We start from the raw sequence: 16,404 nt of genomic DNA, 5'->3' as shown, positions 1-16,404 counted from the left end.
ATCTTGAACTTTGCAGGCAAATGAATGGAACTAGAAAACATCATATTGAATGAGGTAACCCAGACCCAGAAAGACAATTATTATATGTACTCACTCATAAGAGGTTTTTAAACATAAAGCAGAGAAAATCAGCCTACAAATCACAATCCCAGAGAACTTAGACAACCATGAGGACCCTGGAGAGACATACATGGATCTAATCTACATGGGAAGTAGAAAAAAGACAAGATCTCCTGAGTAAATTGGGAGCATGGGGACCATGGGAGAGAGTTGAAGGAGAGGGGGGAGGAAAGGAGGGGAGCAGAGAAAATTGTATAACTTAATAAAATCAATTTAAAAAATTTTTAAAAAGGGAGGTACTGGAGAGATGGCTCAATGGTTAAGAGAACTGGCTGCTCTTGCAGAGAACCAGGTTTGATTCCCAGCACCCACATGGCAGCTCACAACCATCTGTAACTCCAGTTCCAGAGGATTCAGTGCTCTATTCTTGCCTAGAGGGTACAGAGCACACTTATATACATGTAGGTAAAATATGCGTACACAGAAAATAATAAAATAAAATTTTTTAAAAACCAATATCCTATTCCCTCTTTAATCAGCTGGTCCCTTCTCTGGCCTGGAGGGCACGGTATACACGTGGTACCTTTACACACATGCAAGCAAAACAAACACACAAAATAATAAAATAAAAATTATGAAAAGGACATCATACCCCCACTCCACCGCTAACCTCTGGCTTCCCACATAATCAGGCAGCCCTAGCAACTTTGGTTTCCAACTACTGTAGCAAGGAAGGTCATCAGTGCCTCAATCGCCTCATCTCACAAGTGCAAAAATGCTCCCTAGCCCCAGAACAGCAGACACATAACAGTCCAAGACCGTGATCTGCGGAGGAAGCTCTCACATTCACCTCTCCAAACTCCAAATCTGCAAGATTTCTGAAAGCCTCAAGATTCGACTCCTGTTCCCCAAAACTCAGGGCATTGACTGCTGTGTTTTCCCATCTCCCTATGCACTTTGTGGTGCTGGTCCAGCTCTGAGGCTCCTAAGAGGAGCACCATGAAGAGTTCTTTCTTCCAACTCTATCTCCCAGAAGCCCAGAGCCAGGGAGCACACAGTGTGACCTGGGGACAAAGTACATTTGCTGGCTCTTTTGCAAGAGTGAGGTGTGAGAGGAGCTGTAGGCTTCTGGGAGCCTCTTTGTTCATCTTTTTTTATGTACTTATTTCCTCTTACTTTATTTGTTTGTAAATGTGTGCACTTGCACACACACACACACACACACACATACCACAGCACACACATGGAGGTCATAAGGGTTGAGTTCAGATTGCTGGGCTTGTTGGCAGTGCCTCTAACCCACTGTGCCATCTCTCTGGCCCCTGGCTCATTCTTTCAAGAGAATACAGGACGGTGGGGAAAGCAATCACTGGTTTTTACTCAGTGAACTGCTTGGTCCAACAGTCACCCCCATGCTCCACAGGGAAAACCAGATGGAACTAGAATGTCTCACTCAGCTTCAAGGGGTGACTGTCCTATGGGGCCACCAGCCACGGGGGAAGAAGACAAGAACCAGACCACACCAACACCTTTGCATCAGGACATCCCCTCTGTCCCAGCATCTGTCACTTACCTGCTGAGGAGTTCCCAAGATGTTCCCTCATGTTGAGGCTTCTTAAAGGTTCCTTGAAGAGAACAAACAACAGAAGGTGCCAGTTTCTGAGCTGAGACCTTAAATGGCAGGCAGTTTTGACGGGAGTCAGAAGAGAGCCTCACTGTGGGGAAACGGAGAAAAACAAAAACAAAAAGGTCAGAGTGCCAGGAAAGTGGAAGGTAGCTGCTAGCCTCTATTTATCTGTGACAGAGGGACTAAGGCTCTAAAAGGGGAAATGACTGACCCGAGATCACAGCCAAACCTAGGACTTGAACCCAGGCCCCCACCTCCCTGTCCAGAAGGTCTCACACCACAAGACCGCATGAAGATACACAGGCTTCTTTATTAGACAGGGAAGGGTCTTGGTAAAATTGTGACTGCTGCTTTATCGTGGCAAAGAATTTAATTAACTGCCACACTTCTTGTCCCAGGCAGTGAATAATTTAAATCTTAATACTGGGGCTGGGAGAGGAGCTCAGGGATAGAGTGTGTGCTGAGCACGGGAACCCAAGCAGTCTCTAGCAGCAAAGCAATGAAAATAAAAACGCTCGTTAAACGGAGAAACAAGTCGCACAAAAACAAAAATCTCTATTTTTTTTTTTTTTTATTTGTTGTGTCTGTGCGCGTGAGAGGTGGGGTGAGGAGCACCACGGTGCGCATGTGGACAACGTTTAGGAGTCTGTTCTCTCTTTCTACCATGGGTCCCAGGATCAAACTCAAGCTGTCAGGCTTGTGTGACCCCCCTCCACCTTTCCTTACCCCATACCTACGTTTTTCCTTTATTGCCCCACCCTTTTTGTTCGTCCATTTGTTTAGCAATCCGTCCTTTCATTTCATGTTGGTATTGTATGGTCCTGTATGATATCATGCATCGTGTATGGTATCTCACTTGTTAAACGGTATCAGCTTGTGTGTCTGACCAGGCACCAAAACATAAGGGATGTGTCTGCCGAACGGGAGACTTCACTTTACCAGGCCTGTCTTAGGGTAGTAGCCTGACAGGAGTTCACCCAGAAAGAAGTATGTGCCTTGACTGACAGCCTGCCACCCCCAGAATTTCCCTGGGGTGGGGGGAACTCTACCCTCAAAAAGATTGCTAAATTCTCTGGCACCCCTCCCCTTGCCCACCTCAGGTGGTGAAACGCTGCCACTGCCCTGTAGATGCTGTTTAAATGCCCAACATTATTGTCACTATAGATCATTGGGATCGGCTTCCTGGGTCGTAGGGAGGATGGCAGAATGATGCACACCAGTGTGTTTATTATTTAGGATACAGTATATGTGCTTTATGTTGATTGCCCTGAGTAGCATCCGAAGCATAACTAACGTCCAATGTGTTGGCAATAATCTACCTTTGCAATACTGTTTGCATAGTGTACGGCACTGTTTAGCAGAGGAAAAATAATCCTAAGTGATATTTCTCGTCTGCTGTCGCCTTACCCTGCTTGTGCGCCGCAGGATAAATGCTGTTTTGTTTTGGGTTTGGTTTGGTTTGGTTTTGGGTTTTTCTTTTTTTTTTTTTTTTTTTTTTATATCAGCTTTGAATTACATAACGGTGCTCGTGTTTGTTTGAGAAGGCCCTGGAATGGTGTGATCATAGAGAAAGCAAGATCTTTGGGGTTGGCAGACTTGCATCCCAAAGTCATTTAAAGCACTCTGTAATGTCTCCTCTTTATAAAATGGGGTTCTCGTGGCTGTGAGACTGTCGATCACAGACGCAAAAGCCCCCAAACAGCACTGCGCTTGCCTGGGAGTTGCTAAGCATGGCCCCCTTTGTTTTAGGTAGTGTTTGGAAATGCCCATTCAGTACACTTGGCAATTCAAGATTGTGAGCAAGCCCACCACCTTCCCTACCCTGTACTTTCCTCAAAAACCCTTGGGCCTCCCCGGCAATGTTATATATGCAGATGATCTGTTTGAAGCTGCCAAACACAGAGGGGACACTGATTTTATTTTATGAACAATGGTTAAGTGTCTCCTGAGTGCTGGCTACTGGGAAATAAATATTCTAGAGTTCATCTATTCATTCATTCATTCTAAACAACCTATCCTCCAAATGACCCCCTCCCTCTTCCTTCTTCACACTTCCCTTTTTAATCTCTCTCTCTCCCTCTCCCTCTCTCTCTCTCTCTCTCTCTCTCTCTCTCTCTCTCTCCCAGAGGCCTAGCAGTCTTTTTTCCCAATTGGATGTTATTTTTCATTTTCTTCTTGTCACTACCTAATGTCCAAATTTATTTAAATCATCCTCAGACACAATCCTACAAGATATGAATCACATCTGAGGCAGGCTTTTTTTTTTCCCTTCGAACTTGTCAGCCGTCTCACTTATGATTGACAAGATTTCCATTCCCGTCATTTCTACTAATTCTGCTTCGAATCTGTATATTTAATGAACACACCAATTGGTCCCTCGTTATCAGTCAGAGCCATTTTTTTCCCCATGGATAATGCTCTGATTTTATAATTTATCGTGCATGGTGGCTGCCTCTAAATGAAATTCAGCGAAGGGCTTGTCCGGTTCCTATTAAAACAATATCTGGCACATGAATAGAATCATGAGATTTCCCCCCACCCCTGGACTCCCCTTTTGTGCATACGAACAGTTTCATGTTCCTGTTAGACTCCTAAAGCACAGTAATGTTTTTCTCACCCAAAAGTATGTTGAATTTTATAACTCTACACAAAGACAAAAAGAAAATCAAGAGATGGCTTACCAAAAAAAAAAAAAAAATCTCCAATGCAAACACAATCTGACACATGCTAAAAATTGCCCGAAGCATTGGTGAGTTACAGTGCCTCTCCTGAGGCAGATAATTCATTAGGAAATAGCCTTGTGCCCTATGTAGCAATTGAACAAAAATATTTATTTGTGGTATTCTCAGATGATAAGGGGAGCAGGGTTTCTTTGGGAGAGAGGGGGGACAGGAGGCCCACACTGGCTACCCACCATAAGCATTGCAAATGAATCCTTAGCCTTCCTGCTGCAATCTAGGTCAGTATGGAGCAGTGGGCCGAGGGGATGGCTTTTAAATCTGCTGTAGGCTCCCGTCGATCTGCTTAGAAGGCACAGGAGGCCCAGTTACCCTGGACTGGAACATTCCAAGGGAAATTGAGAGATACTCTTCACCTGACCCACAGAGTCATCAAAAATAAAGAGGGCTATACCATCGGGTGAATTACATTGAAACACACGCAAGCTTTAAGTTTTCCTTGTTCTGCTTTTTAAGACCTAAACAGGATTTGCCAGTCAGATTTCCTTCCAGCCTCCAGAATATATGGATCCTTCTTTTAAAATACAACAGGCTCCTACGACCCAGGTGGGGACTTTGCAAATCACCTCCCCGTGTTGCAGAAAAAGATAGGAAATACAAGTGTCCTCCAACAAGCCATGATCTGTTTTTCTTTTAGCTTTCTTTTGAAAATTAGGGGGTTTGCACGCTATGAATAATTCATCAAATAAAGCAGAAACAAAATAAATTGACTAGTGTCTGCCACCTGATAAACTAAACTTCTACCAAAGACCCTTGTCAAGGGCCTCATTCTTCCTTCAAAATGAGTAATGGAAGGCTGTTGTTTCCAGGGGTCCAGGCTTAGTGGGTCCTTCCTCAAAACTGCTTCTGCCAGCTTTAATATGATTACTTCCTGGACATGTTATAGACTTAGTTCACTAGGTCAAAGTCCCTGACACTTTCCCCAGGCTCTTCTCCCACGACACACACAAACTCGATCTGTGTATTTTTCTGCACATGCCCCAGTATGCCGCTAAAACTAGAAAAATGTAAGGAGAAACATCTGAATGTCAAAATTCAGCCTAAGCAAAACACTACACAAACCAGTCAGAACAGGCTGTTTCTTTTAACTTTTAGTAGGCCTTTTTCTATATATTTTAGTTGCCACACCATACTTGTATCTATTCACGGGACAGCCTGTGATCATTCAATATGTATTCACAATGTGTAGCTATCAATTCAGAGTGATTAGTGAGTCCAGGTCCTCAAAATTTTAGCATTTCTATATGATGGAAAACCTTCAGAATCTTTTCCAGTTACTTTGAAAATAGCATATATTGCTTTAGGCTATTATTACCCTAAGCTTTATTTGACAAAAAAAAAAAAAAAAACATAAGAAAAAAATTTTAAAGTACAAATATAATTTAAGAAAAAAATATTTAACAACAAAAAAATCAAAAGACCCGGGTTTTGTTCTACCAGGAATCAACCTCGTGGGTCTAGAAGGAATTTTTCCATCTCTCTGGGCCTTGCTTTCTTCTTTAATATATGTCAAAAGGAATCAACCACCTCTTGGGTTCTATGGTTAGCTATTCTGTCCAAATACCACCTCTAAATTTGTTTTTTTGTTTTTTGTTTTTTGTTTTTTTTTTTCTGTGTTTTGTTTTTGGAAAGACGAGGTAACTGCAGAAGTCTCTGCAGCTATTTCCAAAGATGTGAACTGACGTTCCCAGAAAACAGAAGCACTTCCGAATCTGCTGAAGCTGATATAAAGCTTGCTAATGAGGGAGTCTCACCATAGAAATGATCTTCCAGAACAATGTTGAGTGTCTTCAGATGAGTTTATTAAAAAAAAAAAAAAAACAAAAAACTTTCTCTTTCTCCCCACCCCCACCTCCAACATTACTGGAAAGGCCTAAGGAAAATAGCTGGTATCAGACACACAGAAGAGAAGTAAAAACAAACTTGGCTTCTTATGCGTCTGAATATTTCACTGGGGATAGAGTTTTGTATTCCTAAACTGGAAGGTGATAGAATATTCTGTTTCAGGACATCTTTTTTTTTTTTTTTTAAGCCATTTAAAAGTACTGCAGAATGTTATTTTGATTTCTGCCACAGGATAAAGGGCTCCCCCGAATGCAAACAACAAGCAAAGAATGCGCTAGAGGCTCCGCCATCATATTAAAAATTAAACCGGGCTGCATTTCATAATGGGCTGTCTCTCTCTCTCTCTCTCTCTCTCTCTCTCTCTCTCTCTCTCTCTCTCTCTCTCCTCCCTCCCTCCCTCGCTCCCTCCCTCCCTCCCTCCCTCCATCTTCTCACCGTGGAAATCGCACTCTTGGACGGTTGTTCTTCACTGGGGCATCAGCTGAGGTCAGAACCCTGCTTCTCTGAACAGGGAACCACAAATGTCACTGACACATGTCACGGCTTGGCAAATAATATATTTCTTTCCAGTCCCCTGTCCCTTCCGTTTACCCACCCTCATGCATGTGCTAAGCTGAAGGGCACCTCTCAGTCTTCCTTCCTTCCTTTGGTGGGACCAGCAGGAGGCATGCCATTCACAATGAATTCAAAAGTGCTTCTCTTTTGATTTCTGTTGTCTTTATTTTAACCTCAAGAAGAGAGAGAGATTGAACTCAGTCTTCACCCCGGGCTACGCTAATACTTAGGTCATGTCTGAGCTCTCTGGGGAAGCCCTGCTTTATCCCATCCGAGGGGCAATGCTGTCTTTTCAGTGGGGCTGTACAGCTGTCCAGCCATATGGGCCCCAAACAGCTCAGTCAATCCGATTTGGGGGGGTTACAATGTAATTTCTTAACGTGCTAGTATTTGGGGTGAGTTTGATCAAGCGCATAGACAGCCCTTAAGCCCAAGGGTTTAGGTTTTAAGAAGCCATTACAAATGGTTCAGCATCCGTTCAGACTGGTTAAAAACAGATATGAAATCTGTGGCTGGGGGAGGGGCAAGGACTCCTGACCCCCTGGTTGAAGAAAGTCCCAGGGGTATGCTCTAACTATTAATTCAGCATCAGCTGCCGTATCTCCCCCCCGCACCCCCCCCCCGCCGCCGCCCCTTTTTCTCCCTTTCTTTTTTAACCCTGGGCTCATCATTTAAGGCGTTCCCACTCCGGCCTGGTCTGCGGAGCCTGTTACAAAACCACGTCTCAGCTCCCCCACCCCACCCCACCCCCGCGCGCGCTCCCCATGCCGCAAGATGAGAAAGCCAGCATCCCCGCAATGCCGCAAAGGCGCAGGAGAACTGCATTGAAACCGTCCTCAAGCTAAACAAAACCAGGCCTGACAATCTAGCAAAAGCCAGCAACCTCCATGTCCCGTTGATCTTCAGTCAACTGACTGGACCTTAAGTCACAGCCCCATTCTTCCCTGGTGCAGGGGTTCGAAACTGTACGCCAAAGGAATGCTTGATAGACAGAACATACAAGAGTCCTAAATCTAAAAACCTTTATCAAAATGATGGAAAGTATGGCTAAGTTACCGGTAATAGATCTTGTCTACCAGAGAATTGCAATTTGGTCGGGACTGTTATCAGCGTGGTCAGTGTTCCCAGAAAGATAGCCTAGTGGTGGCCTTGGCCAACCAGCTATATTTTTTTAATTAAAATCTGTCGCAAAGATGTTTTCTAATTCTTATAAATCCCTCCCAAGATTCTCAGTTCTAGATATTAAAAAAAAAAACAACCCCCCCCCCGAAAAAAACCTGCTTATTTTCTAAGCCACTAACGGCACATTGTTGAAGGGGGGGGGAAAGCAAGTAGGGGAGGTTTTGTGACAGTCATTCTTCTCGTGGGGTCCACACCTAACAATTGACAGAAGCAGAAATGGCCTTGAATCTAAGGGGACATCCCTGCAGATCCATCCTGACTAGGTAGGTGCTTCCGCCTGGCCAGCACTGGCCATTGGCGACAGCCACGTTTAGACTGCATTTAGCTACCCAAGCTTGTTCTCCCTACGTCTAGATGTCCTGAATCCAACATAGACCAAGAAACACTTGCTTTTGTTTTTTGGGTTTTTTTTTTCTTTTCTTTTAAGTCATTAAAGAAAAGCAGGCGTTGGGAAAGCAGATGGGCCAGCGTGTGCGGGTCGGGGCTGCCTCGCGGCTGCCGCAGTAGCCCCTTTGGGAAGACAGATTTCTCTTCGCAGGCGCGGGGGCTCGAGGTGGGGGAAGGTCTTTTTGGTTTGCTCTTATGGGGACATTCATTCTGGGTCCTTCTTTAAGACCACAGCTAAGTCGGTGCTCTTGGAAAAACAGTCACACAGCCACACATCTACAACAAAAGGCGCCTCCCCGAAGTGGCTCTCCACGTCCTCAGGACGGGTGGCCGGACGTGTAGACGCACTTTTGTGCCTCTGTAATCTCGGACGTCCATCTGGCCCGGGCGGGCGAGGGCGGGCGGGAGGGCGCGGGCAGGGTAGGGGCGCGCGCACGCAACTAGAGCCGCGAGCACGCGCGCCGCTCTCCTTCACTTTCACCTTGACTGCGGGGGGGGCGGGAGACAAGAGACTATGGTCCTCCATCCCCCCCCTCCGCCATTCGTCTTCCCGCCCCCATCACTGTCCTGCCCAGACGCCAGCCTAGGGCGGGGTGAGTAGGAGGCTGCACTGGCGCTCGGGTCGCCGCACCGCCCCACAGAGCCTCATGCTCTCGCTCTCCGCAGTGACGGCAACCGCAACCGCAGCAGCACCCAGCTCCATCCTCACCCGCCTGGCCCGCGCCGCAGCTGGCGGGAACCTAGCGATTCGGGCTGAGGAGGACAAGCGGAAGACACAGTGAAGGTGTCCCAGCCCCACCCCACCCCACGCCATTGGCCGAAGCGCAAGAAGCAAAGAGTGGGCTAGACGCGCTGTTGCTGTTGCGCCGAGGGAACGAAGAAGGGAACAAGAGAGCGTGATGGAGCGATGCAGGCAGGTGTAGGACTGAACCCCCCCAAGTCCGCCGAGAGGACTTTGTCAGGGCCTGGGGCGGCTAGGGTGGCTTCAAGTGATCGGAGGGCTCGGACCACTGCAGATGCGGCGCGTGTGGGCGCGGCGAAAGCGCCCCCTTCTCCCAGGATCTAAACGGATAAACGGAAGCGCGTGTAAGTGTGGGGGTGCGAATCGCCACCTCCGGCCTTGGCTTTCCCGCTTTTGCGAGCACCCCCACTTCTCACTTTCCCCAAATCCGCATTTTCCTTGGCACAGCCCTCCCGAACACCGAGGAGAGGGAGGTGCCGGGGGCAGTGAGAGTGACGTGTGTTGGTGCAGAGGGGGTGGAGGGCTGCGGGCCGGGCTCTGTGGACCGACTCCTAATCCTCTTGTTTTCGGAACCGTCAGCAGATGTGGCTTCTCTTAGCTGAATAATCCGTTAAGGGAATGATAATTTTTAAAAAGGACCGCGGCCTCACCCCGCGAGGACAGTGAAGGAGATCAGAGCTTGGTGAGGCTAAAAGAAAAGGCTCTAAATGCTCTCTCTCTCTCTCTCTCTCTCTCTCTCTCTCTCTCTCTCTCTCCCTGCCTTCCTCTCTATCCCCTCACTCCCCTCCCCCTCTCTCCTCCCCCTTCTCCCCCATCCCCTGCAATCCGCACTCGACGCGAGTTCACGCGCAGGGCTGGATTTCCAAGCTGCACTGCAACTTCTCAGCGCATTATTATTATTCATCTGAGGGTGCAGCCTCTGCAACCTTCGCCTCCTGCGCTAGCATCCTTTCCCTCTGGCCGCGGCCACCAGCAGTGCAGTCCCTTCTGCACGCAGGCTCTGGTTCACTACAGGAGGATTCTGGTTTGGGTTTTTTTATTTTATTTTTAGTTTTGTTTTTGTTTTTTAAATTCTCTTCGGGGTCATTACCACGATGCCTAGTTTTATCGTTAGCTTTTCCTCCGGTCAGGTGGCGCGACTACCAGCTCCTGCTGGCAGCTCTTCCTTTCCCCCCAGACAAGGAAGCGCTTGGGGCTTGGCCAGGGAGACCGCTCCCTGATTGCTGGGCTGCCTTTAGCCTCCGCAACTCTCCCGCATTCATCTGCATCTATATATTATCCCCATTCTTTTTTATTCCAACAGATCTGCCTTTGGTTTGGACTGGCTGAAACACTGCGGACTGCAACCAATGTCTTTTAAAGGAGAACAAAAAGATGAGGCTCTTGTGCGGACTCGGGACAAAGCGTCTTGGGCTCGGTGACAAGGGACGCGCGGAACTCTGGCTCCCCGATTGGAGAGATCAACACAGCCCAAGGGCACCCCGCAGGGCTTGCGGACCTCTGAGGGTATTCAGACTCAATTTTATTGGTCTTTGTGGCATGCTTTAAGAGGGTCAGTGTCAGGTAGAGGCCGTGTCCCCCGCCCTGTTGGGTAGGTGGGAAACTGAATGCAGGTCCAGTCCACTTGTCCTACATGCCCTCTACCTCGCCTTTTTTCTTAGATATTAGAAAGAGGAATGGGAACCCGAAGGCTTAGAAAAGAAAAACAGTGAGTGGGAGCCACCCCCCGAAGGCTAAGGCAGTAGGATGTGGGGTTGGCCAGGTGAAGAGAGCTATGGGTTAGGAGGCATCTGCCCCACTCTGGTGCCCTGGGTGAGTTGTAAAGGGAATGACAACGTCACTGTCTGTTGAAAACAGTCTTGAGAAATTGGCATCTACAAGCATAAGGTGACTGGACTTGTGTGTAAACAGACTGATGGAGGGCAGAGAGGGAGGGGGCTTAAAATAATGTTTTATTGTCCCAATGGGTTTGAGGATCTCTCCTCCACCCCATCCAGCTACATTATATAGGAGTGACCTTTTAAATCTACGCCCACCTTTTACCCCTGTAAAGCCGGTTGACAAGGGTGGGTGGGGTGGGGAGTGTGTGGGGGTGCTCTCTCTCCCCTCCCCCTTCCCAGTCTCCCTCCTCCCTCCGTCTCCCCCTCCCTCTCCCTTCACTCCTCCCTCCCTCGTTCTCCCTTCACTCCCCCCCCCCCGCTCCCTCCCTCCCTGCTGCATTTTGCATGAGCTATCTAGGTCATTAGCATTTTAGCGTATGCAAGACTTGACAAGGCTGATGAGGGGCCAGATGGGCCTCGCTCTTATTTATTTATTATTTTTTTTTCTTTTCCTTTTTCCCCTCCACCACTTGGGACCTAAGCGAGAGGACCGCAGCAGGAGAGTTCCGGAAGGCTGATTCCCGTAGATCCTGGTAGCGGCTGCTGCAGCTCAACCCTGCGGCACGCCCGGCCAGGCTGCACCAGGACTCTACACTCGAGGTAAAAGCGGCGGCCACACGCCCTGCTCAGGCAGCGGTCGCTGGGCCCCTGCTTCCCATCCCTTTCCTCACCGTCATCTCCCTCCTCCTGGCCCCCCTCAGTTTCCTAGGCGAAGCTGAGAGCGACCTGGGTGGGTAGGACTCGCTGCGGTGGGGCGAGGTGGGGTTGATGTTTTTTTATTGTCTGGAGCTGCAGGGGAGGCGAGGCGCGCGGAGAGGGGTGAGGGAGTCGGGGTAATTAACACGGGGGAGGCACCCCTCCGTCTCCCACTTACACCCACACCCCGAACCCTCCACCCCCCTCCTCTTTGCAGGAAAAAGCTTGGAAACGAAAGGATGCGGGAGAACAAAGAGCCTTTGGAGGACGTGGCTGTTATCTCATTGTCTGTGACTGGGGGAGCTGCGGTAGGAAGGATGCGGTGGTCCTTAGCTCATCGCTTTCCCCCACCCCACACCCTCCCCACTGTCAGTGCGCCCGCCACGCGCCGCCAGCTTTTTCTTTCTCATTCCTCATTTTCTCATTCCACCTTCTTCCATCCCCTCCCTTTCTTTCACCTTTCCTTCTTCCCTCCCTCCCTCCCGAGACCCCCCTTTCTCCCTTCTATCCTCTCTCTTCCTCCTTCCCTCCCTCCCTTCTCTTTCCTTTCTCCCTTCCTTCCTTCCTTCCTTCCTTCCTTCCTTCCTTCCTTCCTTCCTTCCTTCCTCAGGAGAAAGGCCTCTCTCTCCGTGTTCACAGCGGACCTTGATTTAAATGTCCATACAATTAAGGCACGCGGTGAATGCCAAGAATGGGGCTGTCTGAGCACCTTGGGTCCTCGAGGGCCTGCCACAGAAGGATCGACCCAGCCCAACGCTCTGGGCAGAACTCAGCGCTGCAGCTGCAGGCGCCACAGGAGGGGCAACGGGCTGCTGAAAGCCTCGTACCGCAGCCTTTTAGGGTGGGGATGTGTGCGGCTACCGACAAAGAGGGGCTTGTGCAGATGCAAACAGAATCTAGGAAAGAAACAACCCATTCTGTGACGGAAAACACGGATCGGTGCAAGCGGGTGGGAGTGGGAGATGGTCTGGGAGCTGTTGGAGAGTGAAGAGTGCGCGTTAGCTTCTGGGACCCTGCCCATTGTACAAGGTCAACAAGTTCCTCCGTAACTGTTTTTGTCCTGGGCTTTCAATTTGCCCTTAGACAAATACTAATAATCTGGTACCCATGCGACTGGCAGACTGCCTCAGAGCCTGGACTGCAGCTACATTGTGCTTTGCTTGGGGTTGGTAGGGTATTCTTTGCGGGAAGCTGTTTGTCACACTTTGGTGGAGAGCTGTGAGCATTTGACAAGCTTAAGCAGATCTCCGGGATGAAGGCAACCAGCAAATTTGCTCATGAACAGCGCACAGACTCCATCAAAGCTGACAGCTAGCCCACGACTCCAAGGAGGGCCCCCCAGCCTTCTCAGGGCTCTGACTGAAGTTTCAGGCAGAGATCCAGAGCTGCAGGAGAGGTGCAGTACCCCCAAAGGGCAGGCTACTCTGTTTGCTCTTAAAACCAGGACAGAAGGAAAAACAGCATGTGCGCAGGTGGGGGGGGGGGGAGTCTGTTTTGAAGCTGGCGGTCCAGGAACAGAAAGGGTTAAGCCACCCTCATCCCGAAGCACCTGCTTCCCAAATCAGCCCCCAGCAGCAGCTGGTCCTGGAGACCCCCGACCCAGTTCCATCTCCATCTCAGTGTTCACCGCCAACCTGCAGTGGATGGATGGTGGCCTGGTGACCGACCTAACCTCATTAATTTCCAGGTGGAGAAGATGGAGGAGGGGCAGGTCCCAGGCTCCCGCAGAGGGAGGGAAAGGAGGCCAAGGGCTGGCCTTCCCACCCAGGAAGCAGGCTGTAGCCCTTCCCCCTGCTGTCATGCCAGAGGCCTGCCTTTGCAAGGCCAAGCCCATAAAGGATGTTTAGGAGTTTAATCTGATTCCTAACACAGTGATCAGGATCTAAAAGAGCATCCATTGAAGTTAATGGAAGACTCTTTTCTCCAAAGCCCCTGCCTCCTCTAGTTTCGTAAATTAGTATTGGAGAGTATCATGGGTCAGCACCTCTCCGGTCTAGTTTCCTCAGGAGTACATACTATTTCTTGAGTATATACTCTGCGTCCGTCTTTGTGATAACCTCATCTTAACGGCTAAACTTCGTCACAGAAGGGAGTGTTAGAGTTAGCTGGGCTGAGGTTAAATGCGCCACCCTCCACATAGGCTTTCCCAGAACCTTCTCTGCTCTGCAGAAATGAGCCACAGCCTGCTCACTCTTGCAGGAGGATAGCTGCAGTGTACACATCATGGGGACTGACTGCAGGGGCTTCGCCGACTGAATCCTCTAGAGAAAGCTGGGCTGTGAGGAAGGGAAAGCCTTAGCAATGGCTGTCCTGAGAGAGGCCATAGCCATTGCCTTCAAAATCTACCTCCCTTGAAATGAGATTTGACCCTGTCCTGGGACACCCCCGCCCTTTATGGATATGTTGGAAGAGAGCAGCCAGCATACTGTACCATTTTGGGGGTGTACCCGTTCCTTTCCCCCTGCATGCCCGATGAGATGTTATTTTGCCTTCAAGCCTTGGCTTAAGCTGCTGATGGCCCAACCCCCTGTACCGCAAATGTCCCCATTAGCAATCCTCTGCTCAGTAATTGCTTCCCCATGATTCCTTCAAATGTCCCCTCGTCCTTCACTGATACTTCATCTTACATAACCTCCATATGCCTCTCCAAGTAAGGTCCTTTTAGGTAGAATCCCAATGTGCTTTTTCTCTGAGAGCTCCAACCGCAGGCACAGGCACCTTCTTCTGTAAGGCCTGCCCGCGATCTGCTCCATAGGATCTATGCTAGGAGGGGTGTGTTTTTAATTCATTGCTTACGGAAACTCTCGTTCCAGAAAGCATTAGTGTGCGGGAGTGTTCTGGACTGGCCACTCTGTGGAGTAGTGTGGGTATGTGTCCACTAGGTCTCCTTCACAGGAAGGGTTTGTGGCGGGGGGTGGGGAGGAACTCTCGTGACATTTTCAGCCCAGGTATAATTGCAAGCCCCCTTTTGTTTGCAACACGTGAAGAATCAGAACCAAGGTCAGCCTGAGCTGCCTCCTACGTTTTCTGTCCTTTTATGCCCATCAGTAATTACACAGAGAACCTGAAGCTTTTTGCGCTCTCAGGGCATCTCTGAGTGCTCAAGACCACCTCCCCGCCTATGTGAGCCTTCTCGTTACTTATTATGGCTAAAAGTGAGGAGAGAAATCCGTGATCTGACGGTAGGATGAGGCTGGCAGTGTGATGACTGAGCACACTTTCCTCGTCCCTTGGGTTTGTTCACACCCACTGTGGTCTTCATCCCCATGGGGTACAAGCTCTTGTGTGTCTGGAGGAGCCCAGTACTTGGAATAGATTTAGGAATGTATCAAAAAGGACTCATGATTAACAATGTTTCTCTCCCCTGCCAGAGACAGCCCAGATCTGTCTCAGTGGAAAAGAATTGGTTCTTTAACAGATGCGGTGATAAATTCTATAAATTTCTCCTGTGTGTGTCTTGTGGGGGGGTACACCAGAAACTTTTTATCAGATCATTGACGTGTGGGGAGGGACATGTCCCCAGTTAGCACATCTCCATGCACACGTATGAAGTCATAGACTTTCTCACACAACCATATCCATCGCTAACATGGAGGCACTTGACCGCAAAAGAAAGTGCGCCTATCCACACGACCTGTACAAGGAAATTTTCTCCCCTGCTATTGAACTTACATAACACCCACCCCCATTCCAACCTAGAGTACCTTCTGGGGGCAGCTGCAGAAATCCTGCCTGGGACAGATGGAGCCTCTCCTTCCTCAGCTACTCTGTGGGTGGTTTTTGAGCCCATGAGTCAACATGGGCAGACTGTAGTGTGTGCTGGTGCTGTGTGTGTGTGTGTGTGTGTGTGTGTGTGTGTGTATTTGAGGCTTGGCGGTCTGATTCACACTGATGAGGATATTAACAGCAATGCTGAGAATTATGATAACTAATAAAGATTTTTTTTTCCTTCAAGACCCATCTATAATTCTTTCGTTGGGTATTTTTGCCAAGTCCTAGTCAGATTGATTCAAGTTTTTAGTATTTAATTGCCTCAAACAAGCAAGCATGGTACAAAAAAAAAGAAGAAGAAAGACTTTAAGCTGGGTTTGTTGGAAGCAGTCTTTTGTACCTAGAGATTTTGAAGTACCAAGTGTAGGAGGAGGCGGGGCAGCTGGCTTTATGGAGACCGAGGAAAGTTCCAGGTCAGAGAGGAAGTATCAGCAACTGTCTCTAGCTAGGTTCATTGTCTCTTTTGTCTTACAGAGGGCCTACCAGGGGTCAGAATCACAGAAGCCCCCAAATAAATTCCAGGCTCACTAGGAGATTTCACTGGGGGTTGCGCCATTTTAAATTCAAATCAAATGTGTTTGCTTCTTAAACATATGACAAAATCACCAGACCTGGGGGCCTGAGAGGTGAGATGACTACGTTTAGGGGCTCTGTGCCCACTTCTCGAGGTGGCCTGCTTTGCAATCTGCCAGTATGCCATTCTGTGGGAGCCAAGCGCAGGCCGGATGCTGCAGCCCAGGCCAGCAGGCTTCTCTCTTTTCCACTCCGGGTGCATCAGCTCATGGACTTGAAACAGACCTGATTTCATCATTTTTGTGCTCTCCAGTGTTCTGTGAGCCTCTTCCCAATCTCGGAGATTTGGGATATGGAGGATGTGTGTTGTTCCTGATTTTTTGTTTGCTTTAAACACTGAACTTGTCC

The 16,404-nt window shown here is 48.8% G+C and overlaps 1 long non-coding RNA gene across 2 annotated transcripts; it reads left to right on the top strand.

Annotated features, from left to right (window-relative positions):
• Window positions 1-9,072: 9,072 nt before the first annotated feature.
• LOC130884603 (uncharacterized) lies at window positions 9,073-15,666 on the top strand. Of its 2 annotated transcripts, none has more exons than XR_009058097.1 (4): window positions 9,073-9,480; window positions 10,440-10,642; window positions 11,499-11,616; window positions 11,930-15,666. It is a non-coding gene; the product is annotated as an uncharacterized LOC130884603 (long non-coding RNA). The 2 variants fall into 2 exon arrangements; XR_009058096.1 differs by having other exon boundaries at window positions 9,073-9,818.
• Window positions 15,667-16,404: the final 738 nt, after the last annotated feature.

Source organism: Chionomys nivalis, chromosome 12 (assembly GCF_950005125.1).
Source record: "Chionomys nivalis chromosome 12, mChiNiv1.1, whole genome shotgun sequence".
Lineage (NCBI taxonomy): Eukaryota > Metazoa > Chordata > Mammalia > Rodentia > Cricetidae > Chionomys > Chionomys nivalis.
Note: the sequence above shows the minus strand (reverse complement) of the source record. Positions and strands in the feature narration are given on the sequence as shown.